General features: G+C 46.9%; 1 protein-coding gene and 1 long non-coding RNA gene across 14 annotated transcripts in view; one reads left to right on the top strand and one right to left on the bottom strand.

Moving 5' to 3' along the window:
• Vti1a (vesicle transport through interaction with t-SNAREs 1A) overlaps positions 1-26,963 on the top strand; it is a 307,420-nt gene that overhangs the window by 270,031 nt on the left and 10,426 nt on the right. The gene's annotated exons all lie outside the window — the stretch shown is intronic.
• Positions 1,617-8,337, bottom strand: LOC102554304 (uncharacterized). The gene is made up of 2 exons (XR_015653684.1): positions 8,159-8,337; positions 1,617-1,908 (listed from the first exon to the last, which is right to left on the bottom strand). It is a non-coding gene; the product is annotated as an uncharacterized LOC102554304 (long non-coding RNA).

A 26,963-nucleotide genomic window follows, 5' to 3' on the forward strand; every position in this document is an offset into this window, starting at 1 on the left:
CGTAGCCCGCTGCCATCTCCTGGCCTTGGGGCTGAGGTAAAGAAGAAGAGAGAACTGACTGTATATCAGACAAACAAGACAAGGCCTGGTGGCCCCAACCAAATACTTCAGCCCCCAAAATGACAGAGATGTAAACACAGCAAAGGCCAAGTCCTATGGTTGACACAGTTGCCAAGCAGAGAGCCAAGCTGTGCCTGCAAGCACAAGTCCACCTGAGGACAAACACTTGCAGTGAGTACATTTAGAAGTAAGTTCAGGGCAGTGGTGTTACGTCCTACCACTTCTCAAGTGACACAGCTGACCTGATTCATAGGAAGTACCTAGTGCAGAATATTAGGAGGTCATTACAATGGATGAAAGTGTCTTGAGTCAATTAACTCTTATTGCCTGGAAACCATTTATAAGAGGTCATAAATTATTGGAACAACACAATTAGAAATCCCACAAGCAAATGAGTTTCATGTGTTATGTATAGGACTCCCCCAACCCCGAGGACCCATCAAGTGGTAGAGTGTGTGTTTAAGGGAATTGTGGTGCCTTTCTGTATTCACAGGAGTGTGTTAGCATGCAACAAGGCTGACATAGCCCAGGCTAGACCAAAACAAGGAAATGAGCTTTCCACACCTGGGAATGGTGCTGACTGTCACAGTCAGCCAGGACTGTTTGTCCTCTCAGTCTCAACAGGTACTCAGAAAATGCTGGTCATCTGGCGGAATAGTGTATGGAGGGGGTCCTACAACTTCATTTGAAGATCTTTTGTCTAACATCTCTACCTTTAATTTTCTTTTTTAATGTGTATTCGTGTGTGTGTGTGTGTGTGTGTGTGTGTGTGTGTGTGTGTGTGTGTGTGTAGAAAGGACCTCATTATATAGTACAACCAGGTCTGGAACCCATTTTGTGGACTACATAGGCAATTAACTCATGGCAGTCCTCCTGCCTTTTCGACACCAAGTGTTGGTATTACAGGCACAAGCTATCTTGTCTACCCTAAAATTTATATACACACCTTTCATCCCAGAACTCAGGAGGCAGAGGGAGGTTCAAGGCCAAGCCTGATCTACAGTTCGAGATTTAGGACAGCCAGGGCTATTACACAGAGAAACCCTGTCTAAAAACAACTGTCTACCCACCCACCCACCCTCCAAAAAAAAAAAAACAAAAAACAAAAAACAAAAACCTGAAATTGAACGCTTAGCGTTTAGAAAGTGTTCTTTCATCATGCTGTAGACCCTGAGCTACCACACGGAGAGCTGGAATCAGAGATTCCAGCCAGTGCCACTGTGGCAACAGACAGGCTCCCAGGACCCTCTTGATCGCGTCCCATGTTTTTGTTTTTGTTTTGTTTTGTTTTTTAATGGGTTTGTCTGTAGGCTACAAAGCTTGGTTTAAGGTGACATTAGACAGTGGATCGGTGGTCCCCCTGTCACCAGATTTATATATGGTTTGCTTAAATAAAGAACTGCCCTAGAACACTTCTTTGGGATCTCAGGTAGCCCGGAGTTTTGCCCACAGCCCTTCAGGACTCCTCTCCTCAAAATCCTCCCTCTCCACTGCTGAGGCACCAGAAGGATTGCTCCTGAGATTTGAGGTGTGAAGGAAGCCCAAGCCCTGCGAGGTTAATGATCAACATTTTATTTTCGCCGTGTTGACTATTTCAGCCCCAAGCTTAGGGAGTTATCAAGGCAAACCACACCAGTCCAGATAAATTGGGAACAAAAGGCTGGTCAGAACTAGTGGAAAGGCGGCAAATTTGAACAGAGTAATTAAAACAGGATAAAGGCAGAAACGGTTCCACAGCGTGCCGGTCTTCCTTGTGCATGCGGCTCTATTCGTGGGTTTTAAATATCTCCGGATGACTTTCCGAATCTCTCCGCGCCTTCTTCACCGGTGGCGAATGTGCTATGTGATCTAGGAGAATAAACAGTGCCTTGTTAATTAATTTATACAGCTGTCAGTGTGGCTCTCCGCCTCTGCTCTCTAAGCGGTTCCCTGCCATAGATTTTTCTTGCCATTCCTTGGCAAGCCTCCAGTGAGAGCCTGGGATTTATAAGGCAGACTTGGTGCAAAGTCTATTGATTGTGGCCCCGAGGGTAATAACTAAACAGAGCCAGAGCAACAAGTCAATAACCGCATTGTTGCCGCGGCCCTCGCCCGCCCGAGGAGTGAGATTGTTTTACAGCAGCCAAGGGCAATCACGGGCAGATCAGTGTGCTCAACACGCGCGGTGTCCTGCTAGTGCCGAGGACCACTGAAGACTTTGAGCAGGACCGAGGGAGGACCGGGGTGGGGCACTGGGATTACAAGCCCTGTGAACTCCTTCATTACAACTTAAAGGTTTCAACTTTAGTTTTTAACATCTGCTGCAAGCTCAGGGAGCTAAGGCTCAGGGCTGGAGTGAAGCAGGCAGGATCCTGAGCCTGAGCACTAGATGGCCTGTTCTGCCGGGTGTCCCTGCACCCTGTGCACAGCGAGAATGCCTCGCAGCTGTTGTCTGCCTTCTACGTCTTCCTGATGAGTGACATTACCACAGTGAGTCAGACCCAAATGGGAACACAGAAGCCAATTGTCCACAGGCCTCCACGGACTCCAGTGACCCAGGCTAGACTTTGTGCAAATCTCTCACAAGTCTTTGTATTTAAAAAAAAAAAGTATTCTGGGCAATACTGATAATTTTTCCCACTCTCTCCTACTTTAATGAATCACTTGGAAATTTATGCCAAAATATGAAGCTCGAGAAGCTCCTTCAAACACAGTTGCAGTGTGAGTCACTTTAATGGAAGGTCCAGGCACGGGTGCCTTTGCACCGCTGTCCATCCTCCAGAAAAACAGGACATGCTGACATCAGCGCCAGGCGAGCAAGCTAGCAAAGGGTGAAGTGCCTGCAGCCCAGACAGCCTACGTTTAGTCCCTGGGACCTCTGCAGCAGATTGAAAGACCCAACTCCCATAAGTTAGTTTCTGACATCTGAAATTAAAAATTTCATCCGACACTTGATTCAAGCAGGCTGCTGTGGGGAGACCTGAATATCTTCATATCTAAATGAAGAAATCCTGGTCTATTAAAGTTCATCTTTGCGATCCAAGCATTTTATGACATAGTAGGATGACCAAGCCTTGGCAAAAGGGAGAACCCTGCAAGAGGAGTTCAGGAAGGAAGTGGCACATTTCCCTAAAAGAAGTCATTAATAATCACAGTGAATGAGTGAGTGAATGAATGAATGAATGAATGAATAATGGAACAAACGATGACAGGCATCCCAGTTTTCTAAGAAGACATTTCACGTCAGTGCTCATGTCGTTCATAACCAGACTAGGGAGAGCCCAGGACCAGGACAGACTATACCACATTGCTCTCGCAGCTGGGGCCAGCTACCTCTGTGCACTAGGCAGTCAGGACTCTGTGTGTCAGACTCCTTTCAGTGGGGTAAACAGTGGGGAATCACAGCTCTGCCAGAGAGTCGAAGGAGATGGCATCCGAGCTTGTAAAACAGTGGCCACCTGCATTATCTTTTCACGGAGACTGGATTTTGTCAGCAGCAGGGACCTCTTGTCTTTTCACAGCCCGAGTAGCTCAATAGAGACTCAGGCACACTCATTCTCTTGAGGCCAGTGTTTTGAGGAAGCCAGACCTGTTTTGAGCCATTTCAGGATAACCAGGAGTTTGAAAATGTCCCCTTGGTCTGTTAGCGTGTGCTCACATGAAGCATAAAAACGGCCAGTGCATTGAACATTTGCTTTGACAGTTAGATCAACTTCAACCACTTACAAGCCAGCAAGTGGTTTTCATTACTTTATTGGGACAGGGCCTCTCTGTCTCTCTGTCTCTGTCTCTGTCTCTCTCTCTCTCTCTCTCTCTCTCTCTCTCTCTCTCTCTCTCTCTGTCATATGTGTGTGTGTGTGTGTGTGTGTGTGTGCGCGCGCGTGTGTGCATGTTCTGTGTTGTTCTGAACAGACGCCCAGATGATTGTATCTTTTCTGCACGTGGGATTAGAGAGCATGGAGGTCTTCTTCAGCAAGGCACCAGTCCCGCTGCTCTGTGGGTCCTGCTCCTCTCCTGCAATCATCTGTTGCTGCTCCTGTTGTCCTGATCTCTAGATCCCCATAGACCCACTTCCTGTTACAAGCTGCTTATCGCCATTCAGCTCTGAGCTGTCAGTGTTAACTGTTTAATTCCACACTTACACAGAAGCCTGGAATGTTGATAATTGGGGGTTTGGGCAGCACCACCACGCTCTTGGGAAAGGAGTTTAGCAATTTCACATGTAGCTTCCTTCCTCAAATGGGCACATTCTGTCAGAATCCAACTTGTGAGATTTGAAAGCAAAGTTGGAAAAGTCAGACCGTTTTCCTCCTTTGCTCCCCGCCCTTTGACTTCTTCTGGAGGCAGCATGTATCCTGTGGAGGCCCGAAGCTGTCCCCCAGTGTTGCTAACTTCCCAGGTGTCAGGTGAGAGCTCTGTGTGGGCTCCTCACCCTGTGCTGACCTTATCAGGTGTGCATTGTGGCTCCCATTTTATAGATCGGGAAGGTAAATATCAGTGCGGTTGATGATTTACCCAAAGCCACACAGCTGATAAGTAGAAAGCAAAGTCATCACAGTGGTCACCTGGCCTCACCCCACCGGGTCTCCACTTCCTGTGCCCTCTCGTTCCCACCCTGCTCCCCCTCATTTTATTCCCTACGTACTTTTCCTTTCTCTCCCTTCCACCTGCACCACTCCAGACAGATGCCCTTAGCATGTTCTGTGCCACTGACATAGCTGCCCATCCTCCTCCTTCCTAACTCTGGGCATGCTTCAAGTCTCAAGTCAACATCACCACCACACTGGGAAGCCCTGTCTGGGCCCTAGGTAAGCTTAGTCCATGAGCAGAGAACAAGTGTGATCCCCTAAAGTATGAAGCCTAATCCTTGCAGATTAGACTCTGAGAGAATGCCATCCACCAGGTTTGGTTTGGTTAAGTTTGGTTTTTTGAGATCCGAAGTTCCTTGAGGACAGGGACAGCCTGGTTTTGCCTATCACTGTGCTGCTGGCTAAAATCAAATCATCTACGTCCCAGCCCAGCTTGGAGACTTTCTTGGCCCCATGGGCCCAAAGCCACTCTGGCTCTCACCACTTGCTGGCTGAGATCTTCAGAGCTGCACCTCGAGCTCAACAGTGAAGTCACATGAACACGGAGGACAGGCTGGACACACCATTGCAATACGGTCAGACGAGATGGCCTATGTAAAGGGCCTGTGGCTTCCTTTTCCTGAATGCCCTTCTCCTTGAGAGGCAGACAGCCCTTCACCGCTCCTGAGGCTTCTGAGTGGGAACATCTCTGTCTGGTGTTCCCATCGCAGCATGGTGGGGTCCTAGTGAACAGCAACTTAGAGCTGACCACAGTCTCCTCAGTAGGTGTCACTACCATCAGACAGAGTCACAGCAGGGGTATTAGAGCTTTTGTCCAGCCGTATGACATTGGCTGATTGCACTTGGTCTACCAAAATCCCCTCTGCACCCCTCACCAGACACAGTTCTCTTCATATCTGTCCCAAACTGCTCGCAAGTGTTTGCAAAGAGCCTCTCATCTGCCGCCACGGTTCATTCCAGAAATGGATGCATTCTTGAAGTGCCACTTGTCAGGGCTTCTGCTCGGAACAGAACTGGCCTGGCTAGATGCCCCCAAGGTTCCTCTAATTCTGTGACTCCCTGCTTATCCCCCTCAAATACGGCTTTCACAGAATGGCTAAAAGCCCTATAAACTAAGACTCTACCAACGGTCCAAAGTGTGGACCATAATGGAACCCGGGGGGGGGCTGGATGTCCCTAAGAAGGACAGGCAGTTGTGGCTGCATTTTCTCTCTCAAGAAGATTCCAAGCCATAATTAAGTGAAGACAAAAACCTGTATAGGTTGAATGAAGTGTGTAGTCTCTGAGATAATTCTGATGTAATTAGCACAGCCTAGCCGCGTTAAGGCCAACACGCAATGAGTGGAATTTTCTGACATTGATTAGACTGGGCTCGAAGAAAAGTGGGTCTTTGTCTGAAAACTGCCAAATGAAAACAGTGTTGGGGTATTTAAACTCAGGGTGGAAATCAGCCTGTGTAAGGGACATTTAAACCACAGCTGCTCCAGGGCCCAAAACATATGAGTCTGTGTGCTTGTAAATACGCACGCACACGCACACATGCACACACACTGCACACACACACACACACACACACACACACACACCACACATCTCCTACGAGAACAGTGTAGCCCGAGGTGTACATTCCTTCCAGGTTCTCACGGTCAGCAGATGTAAGTGTCCAAAGTGCTCATGGGAGTTATGGACCCTAATGAGATTTCAGTACTGAGCAAACAATAAAAACTGGTGCTTTGCATAGTCGCCGTGGCCTTTGGCTTCATGGCTAGTGTTCCACCTTTTCAACAGCTCTGGTAATATAATATCCAGCTGGCTCTGGAAGTAAGGGAAATTCAGGGGACGGATTGAAATTGTGAGAAATGATTTGATGGATTACTTTGTCAGAGTAATGCGTGGCCGTGGCATAATTACCGAGGCCGCCTCAACCCCAGAGGCGGTGCTGACAAAGGCCTGCGGGGCCTAGGTGCAGGGTGTTCCCAGCACGTGCCCCCTTGTTTCCCCTGGTCCCCAGGGTGCCCTGAATGTGGGTGCTTTGGAACAAATGCCGAACAAGCACATTCCAGTCCTAGTCCAGTGAGCCTGCAGGACTGCCTACCATAGGGCTGCCCTTCCCCCAGAGCTGTCATCTGTGTCACAGCAAAGGGGCCCAACAAAAGACAGACCAACCTTGAAATAAAATGGGGCGAAGCTGGGAAAAGGATCAGTGGTATCTTTTAAAGCGATGCGTTGAAACACAATGGCAGACGTAGGCACACACGGCAAAACATGTTTTCCTTCCCCTTTTTATCAGCTCAGACCTTGAACTTAAGACTTGCCTGCCTTGTGCTTTATATACTCCGGTCTTTACATGATTAATAGCTGGTTCCCCATGCGTACGTGCCAGAGACCACACTCATAACAAATCTGCCATTAGGTTTCTCACCCTAGTTTTACTCTGAAGCCATAAGACCATCCCTGTTTGTGGATGAGAATAAACCCCTTTTACAGAACCCGACTTCAACAAAACTGAGCTCTTCAGGGGGAAAGGAAGGTGCTGTGTGGTGAACAGCTCTGATTTCAGCCTCTGTGGCCTTAGAGGAGCCATTCCCAACATCTATTCCTTGATCTCGCTGCCATCACATAGACATATTTAGCGTTAACAAGCTCCTTCAGAGTCGTCTTCCCTGTAAGTTGTGATGTTTTAATGCTCATAGCCCTTGTCCCACCACGGGACAGCAAAGCACACGCTCTCCAAAAAACACCTTTCACACTTTGTAAAGGGAGTTGGTGGTGTGCTTAAAGTGCACACAAAAGGCCTCATTCTTGTCTGCAAATGGCAGGCCACCCCTTCATCCCTAGAGTGCCCAGCTCAAGCGAGGCAGGAGAAAAACAGTTGCTGTTGTCAGCGTTGTCAGGCGTTACCTCAGCTCCTGCCCTAGTCAACACAGAAGCTTTGAGAGTACAGGGAAAGCCTACCTCGGAGAGCTTATCTTGGTTTTCATTTAACATACCCTCCCACTGACTTCTTTTAAAGGTCCCTAGTAAGTATTTCTACATCGCTGAAAACCTAGATTCCACCCTGGAGGAATCACGGGGCTGCTCAAGTTACACTCCGAAGCCATGTGTTTACACGTCACGGCAAAGCCCAGCACATAGGCAGCTCCCTTGGCCCCTGCTGACTTTGGCCTTCAGTCTTTTCACTGTTCTCTACTGTAAACTTATACAGAAAAAGCCCTCTGTGCCCCTGGATGTAAGCACAGCCAGTCATGTTTCCCCACAAATGCCCGTGCTGTGACTTGCTAGCAAGGCCCTAGCAAGGGTAAAGGAAGGGAGGACCCCAGTGCAGTAGGTGGGGATAAGGGACCCCTGGATCCCTGCCCAGAAGCAGTCACTAACCTGGCTGAGACGCGGAGCCCCCTTCCCCACAAAGGCAGCTGTAGACCCTGAGGCCCCTGCTTTAGCCACTTACAAGGGGATAGTTCTGGCCCAGCCTGGCATTTCCTCCCACAGTGCCAATGGCGGCCCAGGGCCTCCTCTCACTCCACGCTCACCTGTCCTGTCATGCGTGAGATAGTTAACCTCACCGTCTGCGGCTGAGAACGGTTGCAATTTGTTCAGTCCTAGCTTCTGACTGTCTCTAGTTGCGAGGCTTCCTTCCAGACTCAGAGTCTGACGCCCACACAAGGTCTTGGTCCATATCTACACAGCACTCACTCTCGGCTCTCACTGTAACCGGATCTTAGCAGTGGGGCCCAGGAGCAGCGGAGTATCACTCTCTGTCCAGTCATCAAGTGTTCTTCCCATCTGCTTTGCTCAGAGCAGTTGTTCCTACAGCTCACTGTGCAACTGTGATCCTCGGGGCCAGGAGGCAGCTCAACCAGCGCCTGAGATCATGCCTGCCGCACAGGGAGGCCTGGACATCCTTGGGTCTTACAATTTGCTGCCCCGAATGTGTCTGTGACCCCGAGTGCTGTTTGTTTATTCTATAGCATCCTCAGTACCATCGACAAAACACCCTACATCCCACCCTCTGTCCCCTCTACAGCAGTGGACAGACGTCCTAGCTTTACGTCTCCAGCTTACTTTGATCTCTCTGTCGTTATCATTTCACGGCGTCGTGTTCTATACAGTCTACTAGGATCACTTTCACTCTCTGCCATCATCCTCTTGGTCTTCCCTCGCCCTGCTGGCTCCCAAGAAGATCCTGTTGGGTCTTCACTGTGTGTGCGCTTGTGCATCTTTGTCTGCATTGATTTGATGCTACTCACAGGAGCATGAGTCTGGGTCATTTTGTCAAACACAGGCAACCTACCAATAGCTGTACGACTGGGGAAGATGACCCCCGCCTTAGCGGCCTTGCTGCCTGTGTCTCCTAAGTGATAGCGTGGGGCCTCATAAGCCTTCCTCCATCCAACTAAGGGGAGAACATCTGCTGTGTACACAGGAGGCTCCGTCCCTAGACAACAGAATAGACAGACTAAGAAGGACAGAGATCAGGGAGAAGGGGGAGCATGGAGAACCCCAAAAGCTTTTGCCTGTGAAGATCACTCCTGTCAGTATTCACCGTCTTAGAAACTTGAACACAAATGTAAACATTGATTAAGTCATTTTAAAGTTATAAATGTAGATTTAGTCTACATTTACATGCTTTGTGATTAAAAAACAAAACCGCCCACAGCCAGTTGCTCAGGATGCCTGTTGCTGGTTTCCCCTCAGCACGGCAGGGAAAACACACCCGTGAAATCGCAACAATATGGTTGTCTGAAAAAACCATCATGGTTGATATGTCAGTGTGGACTGGAGAATTCCACATGTCCCACCCCTAGATGAAGAATGACAGGTGGCCAATAGCTGCTAAGGCAGGGAGAATTGGTGTCCTCCTGGGACAGGCTTCCTGCCTAGTCTCATCCCAATGTTTAGCCCTGGACACACACACACACACACACACACACACACACACACACACACGAACAGACTATGAGTTTGAGAGGGGAATAAGAGGAATTTAAGGTGTGAGGGAGAGGCAAGAGTGACATGGATAACACTGCCATGTCTGAGTCCTCCAAAACATAAAATTTTAAGTAAATAAATAGATATAAAATCTTAAATTTCCCAAGCCAGTATCAGTGCAGAAACAGCATCGACAACCGCATGCCCTACTACCAGTCTCTCTCCTTCCACATTAAATCGTTGTCACGTAAGAAGGGCCTGGCGAAGACAGGGCACCCTACTCTAACCGCAGAGCTCCTCTCACTTTCAACATCTGGGAGTAGCTGGGAGCCGGGTGACCTGGCTTCATTTTGAGAACTGCATAGTTTGGGCGCATTGCAGAGTGACTCAGTGACACTGTGTTCTTAGGCAACGCTCCCGGTGTGCTGGCTGCAGATCAGCTAACTGTGCAACTGTAGCTCCTGTCCTCTCCCAGATCCATGAGTCTCTACCGCCTTCCCCCAGGGTCCCTAAATCTGAGGTGGCAGAGAACGATCTCATTTCCATTTCATCTCTGTCCCACCGTGACACGGGGCACCGGGTTGAGGATTTTGCTGCTCTGAAGACAAATATCTCTATTTAGAATGAAGATGCTCGTGGGTAATCATAGTATCAGAGCGCATTAGTTTTTAATGACAAATTGAACATGCGCCTTCTTTTATTTCATTCATTTCTTTGTGTTACTCAAGTGTCTATCAAGAATTCTAATGTGCCAAACACTGGGATACAACAGAGACCAGGGTGGACTTGAACCTTCCTCTTACACAATCCCACTTCACAGAAAAGCAAACAAGGAAACAAGTTAAATATTTACAGATTAAAGGAAATAAACAGGCACCATTAACACGTGCAGAGAAACAGGGTGGGCTACTTCAGGCTGAAGGACCCAAGCATCTCTGGGAGGCCAGCTACTGGCTGTTAGCTTCTTGTTGAAAGCTGAATGGAAATATTTACATACCATAAAGTTTAATCATTATAAATACACAGTTTAGTGACTACAATAAGCCTACAGAGGGGCACCTATCACCACGATTAATGCTAAAATAGTTCTGTCTCCCCATAATGCTCCTTTCTGCATGTTGCAATCCTTCGTGCCTGCCTTCTTTTGCTCACAGTAGCATTTTTGTTCACATCGCAGCATGTATTGCTGTCTCTTGCTTGTAGCATCCTGCTGTAGGAGGACACCACATCTACTCACTTGTTCAGTAGTTGGTGGATGCTCAGATTGTTTTTGGTTGGGGCTGTCATAAATATGTCACTGTGAACATTTGCATACAAGGTTTTATAGAGGCAAATGTTCTCCATTCTCTTGGATATCTGCCAACATCTACCTAAGGGTTAGAATTGTTTAGCCATGTAGTGTGAACGTGTGTGCACCTGCACGCACCCAAATACATACATACACACATGCACCCACAGACCTATGCATGAATGCCTGTACATACACACACACCCATGCCCACATGTGCACATGCACCCACATTTTTCTATGTATGCGTGTATATGTATTTAACTGTATGTATATGTATTTAACTGTTTCAAAGAGGTGCCAAGGCACTGTGCCGCTCTCCCCTGTTCAAAGCTGTGAGTCTCCCTGAGCAGGACTACCAGGCTCGAGTTCCAGCCAGGTGCTGCGCTTTCTCATTTTACCATGCTCCTCCCAGGGCCTGAATGGGCTGGCGCCTCTCCCGCTAGCCGGAGCCGGCCATTGCTCTGTACCCGTCAAGGAAAGGCCCGTCTGCGCTCTTTTCTGGTTTTCCCATTCGTAGTTGGGTTGCTTGTGTTCTTCATGATGGCTGACGAGCGCTTCAACTTTCATCCCTCTGAATTCAACTCTTCTCCTGGGTGTTTCCTTCCATTTTTATTCATATCAAAATGTATTTTCCAAATTTGCATTGTGAATTTTAAAATAGCAGGTTCTTTAGAAATATATTATTTGAATATCTACTTTTTTCCTCTCTGGGGCTTTTATTTTTATTTTCTCAGTGATAAAGCTTAAAATTAAGTAGTTTGTTTTCATGAAGTCAACTTATTTCTTACTTTGTGAATTATGCTCTTAATTTCTTAAGAAACCTTTGCCTGGTCTGAGTCTGAAGGATTTCCTTCTAGAAGTGTCACAGTGTTATATTTCTATTTGGGTCCCTGCATCGCTTTGAACTGTGTGCTACCACAGTGTAAGTTTGTTTCTGAAAACCTGTATTCAGCTTTTACTGAACCATCTAATTGCCTAGATTGCTTGTCAGAAATAATTGACTATAAATGGCCTCTTCTCTGCATCTTTATTTCTGTCCCAGGAGCCAATACAGCAGTGTAAGTCTCCCCTCACACTGTTACTTCTCAAACTGTGGTCATGCTAACGTTCTCACATTTACTTATTAACTTATAGATCCACTTTTCCACCCCCACCTTTATAACTGCTTCCTGCAGTGTTGATGGAGATTGAATTGCACTCAGTCGCCGTCCTAAATATCAACTCCTTCAATCCAAGAACACAGAACTTTTTGGCTGCTTAAGTCTTTTACTTTTCTGAGAAGTGTAGATTCAAGTATTTGAGTGCTATACTTACTTTGTCCAAGTCATTCCTAAGTTCTTATTCTTTTCTGTTGCCACTGTGAATTATGCTTCTATATCAGCTTACAGGTTCGTTCTTGCTAATACACGAGGATACAGTTTGTTTCTGTATGTGCTTGTATCCTGTGACTTACTTAAATGAGTTCAGGATTAGTTCCAGGAGCTTTAGGACTGTGTACACCCGGGACTGTCATCCAAGCATGGTGGCAATTCTGCTTCCTCTGTTGCAGACTCAGATCCTTTTCTTTTTCTTGCCACAGTGCATCGACTAGAACCTCAAGGACAGTGATGCTAGAGGCAGCCGAAATAGACATTCTTTATAATTCCTGAGAGAAAGCGTTCAAACTTTTACCGTGAAGAAGGACTAGGTCATTTGTTGGTTTTACAAGGCTGGGGAAATCAAACCAAAGGGCATCACGGGCAGGGGAACCCTTGCATGTCCACACTGCATCCTCAGCCCTGTGTACATTTTCCACAGACGACCTTTGTGAGGTTCCCTCCTCTGCCAAGCTTGTCCCTTCTTCTGTGTCTAATGAGACGACCCTGTGGGTTTGCTCCTTTTTAATGTCACCCACATGGCTTTAACTGCACGGCAGGATTCCATGTTCACTCCATGTAATCCTGGCCTCTTGTTTGTGGGAAGAGGTTCAATACTCATCTGTTTTATTTGCTTATTTTATAAGTCTGTTCAAAGTTTTTGTCGTAAGCCTTGGTAATGTGCATATTTTAGGAATTAGTCCTTTTCACTGAAATTTCCTGATCTTTTTTTCATGAAATTGTTGAAAACATTTTCTGGCAATTCTTCACATTTTAAACCAGGGCTGTTGCTCCTCCTCCCCTGAAGGCAGTCGCTCCAGCCTTCCTTTCTTGGCTGTTCTAGCCAGAACTTTAGAAATTTTCCTGATATTTTCAAGAATCTTACTTGCAGGTTCCCTGTAGTTCCCCTCTGTTTGCCTTGTCCTTGTCTTCTGCTTTAACTCCTTGTTTTCCCTACTTCCACTTAGCTCAGTGCCTCTTCTAATTCCTTAATGGGATAGCCTAAATTATTCACTTGAAACTTTCTAATTAACCAACAAGTTGTCCTCTGAACTCTACCACTTTGTATCCAATAAATATTTGTGATTGTAATTTTATTATTATTCATTTCAAGATAGAAATATACTACTTGGGGTTGGGGATTTAGCTCAGTGCTAGAGCGCTTGCCTAGGAAGCGCAAGGCCCTGGGTTCGGTCCCCAGCTCCGGAAAAAAAGAACCAAAAAAAAGAAAAAAAAAGAAATATACTACTTGAATATCTAATACTTGGTGACTTTTCTAATTTCTCTATAATGTTGTTTTATAATTTAGGTCTGTTGGGATAAGAGAGAGAGAGAGAGAGAGAGAGAGAGAGAGAGAGAGAGAGAGAGAATATCTAATTTCTGCCTTTTTTATTTATTGTAATATGTTTTCGGATCTCTGAGTGGTGTGTGCTGAGGATATGTTCCTGGGCTCTGTTGCCGGTGATAACATGTTGTACAAAGAATGAGGTCAAGTTAACTGATGGCCTTGAGCATGTCTGTAGGTTTCTGCCCAGTTGTTAAGTCACTCGATGAGAGTAAGATCATGAAACCCATGAGTCTAATTGTCAAATTTGTTTTTCTTTTCATCTGGCAGCTTTTGCTTTGGGAACTTTGAGACTTGGTTGTTTGATGTGACTGTGTTCATAGTTGTCATGTGTTCCTGATATCCACTGATACGTACCTGCATATACAAAGAGAGAGACAGACAGACAGAGACAGAGAGACAGAAAAACAGACAAAGAGACAAAAATGAGAGGAGACAGAGAGAGACAAAGACAGAGAGAGAGACAGACGGAGAGAAAGGGAGACAGAGATTGACAGATACAGAGATAGATGAGACACAGAGAGAAATGAAACACAGAGAGGTGAGAGACAGAGAGAAACAGAGACAGAAAGACAGAGACAAGAGATACAAAGACATATTTCAATGTGCTTTTTTTGGTTCTAAGATTTTTCTTACCTTCAAGCTCATGTGCTTTCTTTTGAAGATTTATTTTTATTTTTGAGTTATTTTAATGGGGGTGGTATATGTGCACATGAGCACCCATGAAGACCAGAAGAGAGCATCAGATCCCCTGAGGCTGACAGTTATGAGCTACTTGATGTGGGTGCTGGGATCCAAACTTGAGTCCTTTATAAGAACAGTGTACTCTCTAACCACTGAGCAACCTCTCCAGTCCGCTGTGTGCCTTTTGTTGTTGATTTGTTCCCAAACTCGTAGACCCAAGAGAGCCTTCTTCCTCACCACCACCATCCCATTTCCAGCAGCTAGGACTACAAGCACATGCCAACATGCTTGGCTCATAAAATCTTACATATGTAAAAAGAATGTGCACACACCTACATCTTTTAACATGAATGTGCTTTCTAATTAGAAGTGTGTCCTCTGCAGACAGCATAAAGTTAGATAATACTTTACCCAGTCAGACCCTCTGCTGAGGTAGGATTTGTTGTTGTTATTTTTGCTGTGCTGCAGATAGCTTTCTAGCCCCATGTGAGCTAGGAAAGCTGTCTACCACTTAGCCAAACCCCCAGCCCTCTGCTGTTTGATTGGAGAATTTAATCCATTAACACTTAGTGTGGTATTTCTGTTGTTAGATGATGGGCCATTTCACTATTTGTTTGCCTTATGTGCTTCTTATTTCTTTTGTTTCTCCTTTTCTACTCTCCCCTTCATCAACAGATAAGGGTGTGTGTGTGTGTGTATGTGTATGTGTGTGAAGTGTGTGAGTGTGTGTATGTGTATGTGTGGTGTGTATGTGGTATATGTATATGTGTGTAGTCTATGAGTGTATCTGTATATGTGTGTGAAGTGTGTGAGTGAGTGTGTGTATGTGTGGTGTGTGTGGTATATATGTATGCATGTAGTCTGTGAGTGTATGTGTGATGTGTGTGTGTAGTGTGTGTGAGTGTATGTATGTATGGTATGTGTGTGTGTGATGTGAGTGTGAGTGAGTGTGTGTGTGTATGTGTGTGGTATATATGTATGTGTGTAGTCTGTGTGTGAGTATGTGTGTGTTTATAATATGTGTGGTGTGTGGTATAGGGGAAAGGTGGGTGTATGTGTATGGTGTATGTGTGAGTAAGTGAATGTGTGTGTGTGTCTGTACAGCATTTTAATTGATCTGTCATTTCCTTTTGTTTCTGTTGTAATTTTCTACTTTGTCTATCAATACAGTGTATGTGTGGAGGTCAGACATTATCACTAGGTGTCTTCCTCTATTGCTCTACAGCCTGTTTTTTGAGAGAGGGTCTTTTATTGAACCCGGAGTTTATCAGTTTGGCTATCCTAGCTGCCACTGAACCCCAGGGATCTGCCTGGTGCCTCGTTATAGGCATGTGCTAATGGGTCCAGCTTTCAAGATCACAACGTAGTTCTTCATGTTTCTCTCAACATTTCTATTGTTAAATATCTTATCCAAACATAATTTATTTACAGAATATTTCTCTCCCCTGCAGTCTTCTCAAGGGGTGCCTTTGTGGGGGGGGGGCTGTTTGCCTCCATTCTTAAATATTTATTTTCTTATGTGCATGAATGTTTAGTCTACAGGTATGCAAGTTCACCACATGTAAGCTTACCATATGTGTGCAGGTTCCCAAAGAAGCCAGAAGAGGGTGTTGGATCCCCCTAGCCAGAGCAACAAATGGTTATGGGCTGCTATATGTGTGGGTGCTTGAAACTGAACTCAGGTCGTCTGTAAGAGCCACAAGCCACAAGCATGGCTCTGAGCCACCTCCCCAGGCTGGGCCACCTCCCCAGGCTGAACCACCTCCCCTGGCCAAGCCACCTCCCCTGGCCTCATTTGCATTCTTTATTTTTGTGCCTTCCTGGGGGCTTCCTCCATTGTGTACCTCGGTTAGCTGTTAGCCAGTGATTAGGCAAAAGTCATGCTCAAAGTCTTCTACATGGGAAGGACCCTATCCTCTGCCAAATGATCTTAATGTGGGCTAAGGAACACATGGAAAGTCCAGCCAGTCCCCAACCCCACCATGGCTCTCACTCCTCATTAGCCTTTCTCTGGTCTCCATCCTGTTTCCTCGACATTGGATATGTGGAGACCCTTTGTGCCACTCGCACAGGCTCTCCTCTCCAGTCACTTTCAGTTGGCCTGTCACTCACAAGAACTAACACTGCAGTCTCAGGCTAGCCGGGCTGGGGGCTTCCCCTGTTCATTCTCACAGAGTTTGCCATACACAGTGCTGCTGCTGCTGCTGCTGCTGCTGCTGCTGCTGCTGCTGCTGCTGCTGCTGCTGCTGCTGCTGCTGTGGGTTTTCCCCTAAGCTCCTCATCAGATCTGCCCATGGAAGCTCCATCCCAGACAACCACCATGCTAGTCCACTCACCCAGAGTTCTGCCAAGCCTTCCATTTTCTGTTTGGTTTTCCCCTTGAGTCTTTCCCGAGCCCTAAGGGAGTGATCGTGTCAAGTGCTTAGTTCCTGTCTATTATAAGGGGAGTAAGTTTGCCACCTCTTCAGTCATAACTGAATGTGTCCTTGGTGGAGACAGTGTTTATATAAAGTGTTAGGACACGCTTATCATGAAAGATCTCAGACTTGACTCCTTTTGGATTTCAGATCCCTGTGTTCGAGAATTCCAAAGCAACCCCCCAGAACTTGGGTGCCTGAGGTGCCCTATGAGTAACGGCCTACTGCACAGGCCTTAGTCCAGTCACCCACATCTCAGGCCCACCGGCTACTGTCCCACCCCACCTCTACCCTCAGTGTCCAGTCAGGTGCCCACCTTACCCACCAGGCTTACTCAGCGGCAGCAGACAGGGCCTGACTCACAAGCGATTCTTTGGGGATAAAGTGCCACAGTCATCAGCTCCTTTACCTTTCATTTGCCTTTGTCTCTGGAACACAACAGATAGTGCCAGCCTGACAGAAGGAGCCTTCTGCCATGGCCAATACTGTTTTCAGATCTTTGTCTCAACAGAGAAGACCAAGTGCTTAGCTATCAAAAACACCTACCATGAGAAATAAGAAAGCCATCCTTGATGGGAAGCCAGGGGGTCAGCACTGCTTACTCTCTCCCTGCCCACCCCACTCTCTATATATATGGAGAAAAGAAAGAAGTTTAAACCCCACCACCCACTCATCGGGTGACTGGAGACTCTGGTTGTAAAGATGTGCTGCAGGCAGAAGCTCTGAAAAATCCCAGAAAGTGTTGAAAACATCTCTAAACAAGGCGTTTTTCTTCTGCACCTTTCTTGCTAAAGGTCCCAATTGCTGCCAAGAAAACTAGTGAGAATGTTAGCTGCCAAATAAAAAATTTATGACAGTGTTTGGCAAAGGACGATCTCGCTGCTTGTTTTCTGTATTTCCACGAGGCATTTGAAGGCAGCCTCTTTCTTCCTTCCCCCCTAAGTCCTCCGTACACACTTTGGGTACATAAACCTTGCTGATCACTGTTCTGAGCCTGCTCTCCAATAAAACAGCAAACTCTTATAAAGTAGGATTAAACAATATAACTTTCTTCCCCTTCAGTAACCTCTGAAACTGAGGGAACAGCCTTCAAGTGGAATGTGTTGCAGAGAAGGGGAGGGAGATGGCGGTCCGGCTTGTTTAGAATAAACACATGCATAAGGAGGAAGAGGAGCCTCTCTGTCAGCGAGCGAGCAAGTGCAGGCCCTTCTCAGTGCAGTGAACCCTCTGCCCTGATCCTTGCAAAGCTCAGCATCTCACAGAATAGGGATTAGGAGCCAAGGAGCAGAAGGCACTCTTCCCAGGTCAGGGACGCATGCAGGGCCTCTCCTGGGAACTAAGTCTGACTCTCATCTGGGCCTACAGGACCTAGTACTTTGTAACTCAGCACCTGGCTGTTGGTATTACACACACACACACCCCTCATGGCTTGTTTTATGAGTACTGAAATTCCTGGCACTTTCTGGAAACTGTAACATTTGTGTCTCTAAAACTCTGCAAAAACTCGCCACCTTAAAACTGAGTCAGAATACACTAGCAATTGCTATTAAAATGGTATTGTGCACAGCCTTCAATTAAGCCTCCTGGCCAACTCAGGAATCTCTCAAATTAAATCTCTCAAATTGGAGGTGGGGCCTCTGTACAGGATGAGGTATTTCTGAAATCAATTTGGATGTTAACAGTAGTGCTTACAGAGACAAGCACACCCTTAAATACTTTACCAGCTCTTGCCTGGGTTTAGGTAAGATTGTTAGGTAAGCAGGCTTACCTGGGCATCTCTGTTCAAAACAGTTACTACCCAAGGCCTTCAGTTGCAAGTCCATGCTGGCTGCCGTGCATCCTAGCATTTGAGCTGAGTCTGAGCCTGCATGGGATCCTTTCCTAACCTGCTTTCCGTCTAGCATACGCAGTCTTCACACTCGCAGTGATGCAGGAATCCGGGCTGAGCTGTGGCCACCGTCTCGCTGTGCTGTGTTAAGGAAGGGAGTTAGGTTAGATGCAAAGTGCTTCAGACAGAGCAGGACTAAGCAGATTACTTCCGACAGCATCAGGAGGTAACCGGAGGAAGATTAGTCCGACACGAGGCAGCTACCATAAGCAAATTAGAAAAGCTCCCCAATTAGGAGAAGAGACCTGGGTTTGTGCTGTTTATGATCTTCAGCTGAAAGGCAAAGTGTCCGCGTTATGGGCTGCAGTCCTGATTTAAGCTGAAATGTTGGCATGTCCTATCATCGAGTGTTAGCATCTGAGGCTGTGTACAGCCGCACAAATGAAGTAAACCCCTGCTCTTGCTGCTAACTGCACCCCATTCTAAGGCACCTTACGTTGGGCAGTGTTTTCCCTGGCCCTGGAATAATCTCTAGGGCATATTATAATGTTTCTATTCAACATGATTCCAATGTACCACACTTCATCTCCTGTGTGCATTTGTCACAGGGAACCTCTGTCATGCAGAAATCATAAAAACAAAGCACACAGAATGCCAGATGCTACAAATATAACCAGATACTTAAAAATCTCCCCCTGGGTGGCACTGCCTGAAATCTGCACCTGGCCTTGAGAGTTCCACAAACCTCTCTGCTGAGCTACGAATTGTTCTCTCTCCAACGAGAGGCGCGGCTCTGCTTCTGAGGTCTGCGCTGGAGACTAGACCACTAATGCCTCCAACACTGGCTGTAAGCCCAGTCCTTTCCCAAGTCCGCCCTGCTCCCTCTTGTTTCTTGACCTCTGTTATTTGCCATGGAGGGATGTATAGCGAACACCCTGAGCAGACCCTTCCTTTCACCCTTGGCTAAGGCCTGTTAGAGTCACACTTCATTCTTTTCAGATGCAATGTATTTCAAATTAATTTTTATTTTCCTAAATTCAAAACAATTATAATTGGAAGTTAATTTGTAATTTTTTAAATGTATTTATTTACTTGTTTGTTTCCTGGCAATCCTGGGGTTCCAACCCAGACCTCCTTGTACACTAGGCAAACACTTTACCAGTGACCCTAATTCCTAGCCACTCCTTTCCCTATTTTTCATTCTCATCTAAAAAGGGGTTGATAGAGGAGGAAATTAATTTTCCGATTAAAAAATAGTAGGTGTTCATTTTGAAAGTATTTGCAAACTGCAAAGAATTATAGAAGTATCTGATAATGAAATACATGTAGAAATATATGATGTAGGAATATATATGTAGAAATGTATATTTAGAAATTAGTTTGCTCGTACTGTCTCATCATGATCACCTCCCATTTCAAGTGTTCCTTAGTAACTTCTGCCTTACGTTTACACATGTGTTCCCTTTTGTTAAAATTGGAATCTTAAAATACACGCTAACAAGTGCAGCCTTAACTTTTTGCTTAACATGTTGTGGACAAGATGCTCTGTGCTAGGATGTAAACCCCAGACATTTTGGGAATCATCAATGACTTTGTTGATGTGTGTAGTGGACTTGCATACTTTCTTTTTGGAGAATCACCAATCCCTGAGTGACATCTGCAGTGATTCTTAAGGCTCCAATGCCACATGACCATCCAAGGTCCCGTCATCACCATCCCCAAATCTCTTGCAGCAGCAGTGGCGTCTGCTCTGTTCTTGCACACATAGGCTCATCCAGACATCCTCAGAAGCCATGAGGCAGGGGAGAAGGACAGACATTGTTATTCTGGACTTTATTCACAAATGCAAAGGGACCCCTGTGGAGCTGAGCACAGGACATGGCCTTTGCAACCTGGCTTTCCATGCGCAGCAACTTTGCCACTGGCCTGCGGGGCGCCAGCGGACATGTCATTCCCCAAAAACTGGGAACCGCGATGTTTTTATCATAGAGTCTTTATGCTAATGAAGTGAATTAGTGTGGGATACTTAGAATAGCAGAGAGGCTTCCCCGAAGTGCTCAGGTGTACATGGAGAAGAAGGAGAGCCTGGGCGTCAAATGCAGCGATTCCTGTGACCTGGAAACACTTTATATAAAACCCAGCCCATCCTTTTGCAAAGTCAGCCTCTGTGCCAGGGCATGGGTCTTTCTGCTGCCCAGACATGGGCAGAATTGTTACTCTGAGTACCTCCCACCACTGGAGAAAAACGGTCCTCCTGGACCCCTAAATACGCTCCTGTGGGGAGGAGGAGGAATTTCCTCAGCCAGGCAATTTGATAGTTCTCTATCAGCCAAGCTCTCGGTGAATACATTGATCTATTTTTATTTTCCTTCCCATTCTGCAGTTCTGCCTCAGCTAGACCTAAGATTTCTCTGAACCAGTTGGGCAAAATTGATTTTTATTAGTTCACCAGCCTTGTGGAAAATTATCTCCTGAACTGGTTTTTCGCGGGAAGACTCAAAGCACAGCACAGGGTGAAAACTAAGCCTATAGCAGTCAGAACTGTTGTCTGAAATGTCTTCAGACGGCGAGGCTGAATTTATTGCACAGAACAAGCACGAGCAGGGCGGAGGTGTGCCTGCGTGCTCATTATCAGTGGAAGGGAGAACCAAAAAGCCGAGTAAAAAATTAAATTTTAATAATGCCCGTGATATTTTCTAAATCTTTCCTGACAGAAAGATTCTCATTATTTTTATCTGTCTCCAAGTGGGTTCTTTTGGAGGCATCTCAGAGATGGCCTCAGCTTGTTTCCCAGGCTTTAAAGCAACTGCAAAAGCATATATAGAGAGGGGCACATCCCTGAGACTGTTCAAGGAGGGGCCGCAGCCGTGCTAACGTCTCAGGTAGTGCATTGGCTAGGAGCACCTTCTGCTCTCGCTAAAGGGTCCACACAGTTAAGTAACTGAGGGAGTTTGCAACCCCATAGGAAGAACAACAACATCAATCAACCAGCTCCCAGGGACTAAACCACCAACCAAAGAGTACACATGGAGGGAACCCATGGCTCCAAGCCACATATGTAGCAGAGGATTGTCGGGCAGGCATCGATGAGAAGAGAAGCCCTTGGTCCTGTGCAGGCTTGACACCTCAGTCTAGGGGAAGGCCAGGGCGGGAAGGCAGGCGGAGGGAGTGGGTGGGTGGGTAGGGGAACATCCTCATGGAGGTAGGGGCTAGGAAGATAGGATAGGGGGTTTCTAGAGGGAAAACCAGGAAAGGGGGTAACACTTGAAATGTGGATAAAGAAAATATCCAAGAAAAGAGAAAGACAACTGCCATAAACGCCCACAAGCAAAGGGGGCTCCACATCTACTGAAGTCGGTTGTAACATGAGCCCAGGTCTTTCCTCTCTCCCTCCCTCCCTCCCTCCCTCCCTCCCTCCCTCCCTCCCTCCCCATTAGTTTGGAGTTTGGGGGAGATTCTAGAAATTGCCTGAGCTGACCTCCAAAGGATTTTCAAGGAAAAAGTAGAAGACCTTACTGTCTTGATAAGTGTGAGTGTCGGCTTTCTGTGTAGCCCATGGCACAGAACTGTGGAGACTATGAAAGAAACTGAAGCCTGACGCCTTCAGGCAGCCAGCCCACAGAGACGGGATTCTTTCCATTTTCTTATCTTTGTAGAATGCATTCTAAATGCATACAACACAATGAAAGTATGGATATAGAAAAGGAAGGCAGGAGCAAGGCCAGTGCCTATGCTGTGCATGTCTAAGTAATGGCCCAATAACTTATCCCAGGCAGCTGACTCAGAGAGACAGATGGATTCAGCGCCATAAGATAAAGTCCAGGTCTTTTTCCTACCCTAACGAGAGAGAACAATTTCCCATGAGTCTTTACCATAGGATACATGCTGAGACCCATGAGACAGAGTGGGTCCTACCAGACAGCTTCTTACTGCTCATGGCTCTTCTGTGGACCAGACCAAAGGACAGTCCGTGTGTCAACCAACAGTGTTGTTGTCAATCAACAGGTGCTGATGTGGACACCCAGGACTGACTGCTCCCAAAGAGAGGGAAAAGACAGATGCCTACCCCCACCTATACCCCCGCCCAGTCCTCAGTCTTCTCAGCAAGCCCTTCCTGTCTACTGGACCTTTGACAAGTCTGCCAGTGTTTCTTAGAGTCCAGCTTGTCATCTATTAGCCAATAGGGGCTCAGATTTCACCCTCCATTGTGAGAGTGAAGGCTGGGGAGCTAGAGGGCAGAGTCCCCAAAGAATAAAAGGTTGGCTTTGTCAGATAGCAGGCAGCCCCACAAACGGTCACTTACCACACCAATGGGGGACCCCAGAATGCAGAAGCCACAAGGCTTCTCTCAACTCGATTCTTCAGTTGTATCAAGTCTTGGTCCTAGGCACTGGTCCTAAAGGGCACCCAGGTCTCTTCATTCTCTGTACAGTTACTTTAGAGATGGAGAAACAGGGGCACAGAATTCTCAAAAGACTATGGGTAGAGGTAATCCTGCAAACTTTCTTTGCCATCCAGCGCCAGTAGAGACCCCTTCTGAACCCATTTCATGGACAGTGTTAGGCCTGCTGTTGGGAATCAGCAACTGGATTTCTCCAAGCCGAGACCATGAAGGTCAAGGGGCTGCAGACAAGCAGTCTGGGCCTGACCTCGGCCTGTGCCTCCCTGACCTTGAGAGTGCCTACAAAGGCCGCACAGGATAGTTTGTGAGCACTGTCGACCTCGGCCTGGCCTTTGGCATGGAGTTAAAAACTGGTTATGGGCTAAGTGTAGATGCTTTCAGTGCAAGGCCAGGTTACTGATGCTTATATTCAGGCTGCTTCTCCGACTTCTGAGAGCCACAGGGTCAGGAGGGCTGGGCTTCCAGCCTCCAAGAGAGAAAGGCAGGACTACTGCACAGCCTGCCTGCCTCCAGTTTGTTCTGTCATAATTAGGAGTTTCCAACAAGCCCCGTACTCTCTGTCTGGCATTCACTTGTGCTTTGTTTGGTAACTCAGTTCAAGAAAGTGTTGACTAAGTTGCCAATAACTAAAACCTGTGAGATTTTATAGATTGGGTAATCTGGATCCTAAGGTGAGGGTAATGCCCACCCTCCAAACAGATTCAGTCATGACTTCTCTGAGGTCTAAGGAATCTGGGAGCCTTGGAGCTAAGAGCTGAGGCTTACCCAAAGCTGGGAAGATGGGAAGGTTGCTTCTCAAGGACCAAGTGTGGGTGAGACGCCCCTCAAGCACTCCCTTGCAGGGTACTCAACAAGAGCTGAAAGGCTAAGAAGTACCAAACCTGTGTGTGGAGGAACTCACACAGTTCACAGTCTATTTAAGGCTCACGGCCTTGCCAGGGCCACCCCAAGAGTGGGTGTCACTTTCTCCCTGGGTGCGCCTAAGCCATCCAATGAGGGTTCTGATAAATGAGAGTTGTTGGGAAGATTAGATGACATCATGAGTGCAGTTAACATCCCCAATCAGATGGCTTCCAAGAGGACACTACCTTCAAACACCTTACCCAAGGTCACAACTAAGGCCAGCCACTGGCCTTAGTTCTGCCTGCCACTCTCTCCTAACGCTGGCTTGAGTGGTCACCCCAGTTACATCTTTACAGACATGAAGCCTTCCTCTGACATGGCTGCTCACCCATAACTGTTAGGAGGAAGTAATTTTAAAAAATTGTGTGGTACAAGGCCAATAGCAGCCCCTTTGAGCAGATGTTAGTGAGCCGCTCCACAGGACAACTGACTGTCCCTCCTCCTCACTACTCGGGTGACCACGTGTGTGCCTGGAACAGATGAGAGACAGTCCTTAAAAACCCAGTATTCTGGTGAGTGGAAAATAAAAGCAAACAAAAAAGAAGGGAGAGGAGAAGGAGATGAAGTAATAAACACGGGTCACTGGTTCTCGTCTTCATTTACTGTGTGTGTATTTACAGCAGACACTAAGGAAAGAGCTGGTTGACTCTGGTTAATGACCACACTATATGTATTATAGGCTGAGAGTCTATATTCCAAAATCTTCTATCTGATACTTGTATGTCAGTGCTCAGAATAGTTTGGATGTCGGAACATTTCAGATTTTTGTACTAAAGATATTCAACTGGTAAGATCTGTTAATTCTAAAGTCTGGAAAGCTTCTAGTGGCTCCAAGAATGTTACATAATAATAATTTCCAAGAAAGGCAGAGACCTCAGGCCTCATCCTTTAAAGAACCAAAGGGAAGACTGGACTGAGAAAAAGCTTAAGACTGCCTGGGGTGGTGATGGACACCTTCAGTGCAGCCTTGAGGGGACAGAGGCAGGCAGGGCTCTGCAGTTCCAGACCAGCCTAAGCTGCAGCGAGGATCTAGCTCAGAGACAGGGCACCTCGTAAATTAAGCAGTCCATGTTTCGTGAAGAGGCACCTTTGCCTTCTTCTGCTCTTCTCTCTTAGCCTGAGCCTGGGTTTTGGGACCTCTGTTTGTAATCACCCATGGCCCTCTTCATATTATATGGAGATGGGGTGAAATTAGGCTCAGTAAGAGATGGGGACTGCTAATGAGCTTCAGGTCACCGTAGTCTGTTCAAGTGGATGTGGTGGTTTGAATGAGAATGTCCCCCATGGGCTCTGGCATTTGGACACTCGGTCCTCAATTGGTAGTGTTGTTTACAGAGCTCTAGTGAGGTCTTGGGGGAAGTGTATGATGGGGAATGGGCTTTGAGGTTTCCGAACCTTTGACTGTTCCCAGTTCACCATCTCTGGTTCTTAGTGTGGGGCGCTCTTAGCTGCTGGTCCAGCCACCACAGCTGCTTGCCTCAGCTCTGTTTGCCTCAGACTCCACCCTCTGGAGCCACAAGGCTCTTCCCTAAGTAATAATACACAGGGTGAGTAGCACTGTCCACTCAGATGAGTGTCCCCATGAGACAGGAGTGTGCCTGGGACATAGCCTTAGAGTTCCTGGGGTTTCACAGTTCTCTCTAAAATCAAGAATCTAGGCCTAGGTCCAGAGACCTGTGCCAGCTCCAGCAGTCTGCAAGCCTCGAAGGGACCGCACACACCTTGCATTTCTGGAGCAGCATTATGGAGTTCCCTTCAAGACTGTCCAGATCCTTTGATGGAAGCGAGCCGCCTTGATCCTACGTGAAACTGGTAGCCAGCAAAGCTGCTCACCAGGCCGCCTGCTGTCGCCAAGCCCACATATAAGAATGGCGGTGGCTGCGGCCCCCAGGCTGCTGTCTGAAGCACACACAGGGCAGTACAGAGCTCCATGTAGTTACACATCACTGATCAAAACCCCTTGGACCTCTCAGCGTCTGACAGGTACTTGTTGGCTGCTTTCCCGGGGCTGGGAGGGATCCTGAGCCGGCCAATGGGACACCGCCTTTCCCTTTTGATGTTGATGTTTTCACCTTGGAGACCAGGCTCAGCCCTGCTGGGGAGACAGTCAATAAGAGGGCCCACTAGATAGCAACCCATGAGGACCGCAGCCCCACAAGCTGAGCAGGTATCATTGTCCTCCCTGTCTGTTCTTCCCCACCAGCCCCTAGACGTGTCTCAGGCAGCTTTCCAATCCATGCAACCGGAACCCCTCAGTTGCCCCGAAATGGCATCTCATTTTGCAAAGTTATTTGCCAGCTGCATATGCATTAAAGGGCTTTGCCTCTCAAAGTACTTTAAAATCTTTAATGAGCTGATCCTCTTATCCCTGCATGGCTGATGGGTTGATTGATTGACATTGTTTGGGAAGGAACTGAAGCTCAAGTGTCATGGAGTAGCTGGCTCCGTGTCACCCCAGACAAAACCGGGATTGCAGGCACATGACAAATTGCCCCAGCCCTGGCACGGCCCTAATCACTGTCTTTGTTGTCAGCTCCCTAGCACTGATGGCTAGTTGTGGTGCCCAAAGCTCACATGCAGTAGAGACTCTAGTGTCCCTGTCCTCTGTAGATGGTCACACATTCCTCAGATGTTTGACCACACTTGCCCTACTGTAGCTTTCTGTGTGGCTTCTGTGACGTCCACACATGACTCTCTCCTCTAGCTAAGAGGGGCCATGTCCCATGCTCGTAGCCTTGAGGCTGCGGTGAACACATCCAGCCTGCTACCTTTTCTCTGTCCTACAGGCTGAAATGGTTTTACATTGTTTTACATATAATGGAAAAATTCAAAAGGATAATTTTTGTTTTTGGAAGATCCTATGGAATTCAAATTCACACATTCCTAAAGTTTTACCGTAACATAGCCCATTTTCACTTATGCTATGACTACTCTCTGCAGAAGCAAAGTTGAATAATTGCCCAAAGAAGCTATATTATCTACATGGCTGAGAGGATCTTTCTAACCCCTCAGCTCACCTGTGGACCTCTAGTCCCTCGGTGTGTGACCTTCTTCGAATCTTCCTTTCAACATTTGCTAAGATGAGGCCGTACGACACTACAGTGTCCCCTAGTCCAGTATGACTGGTGTCCTTGTAAAAACTAAAGCCTTGACTTTGGGTGTGAACACACAAAGAGCACCA

The sequence above is a fragment of the Rattus norvegicus genome, chromosome 1, assembly GCF_021556685.1.
Source record: "Rattus norvegicus strain SHRSP/BbbUtx chromosome 1, alternate assembly SHRSP_T2T, whole genome shotgun sequence".
In the NCBI taxonomy this organism is placed as follows: Eukaryota; Metazoa; Chordata; class Mammalia; order Rodentia; family Muridae; genus Rattus; species Rattus norvegicus.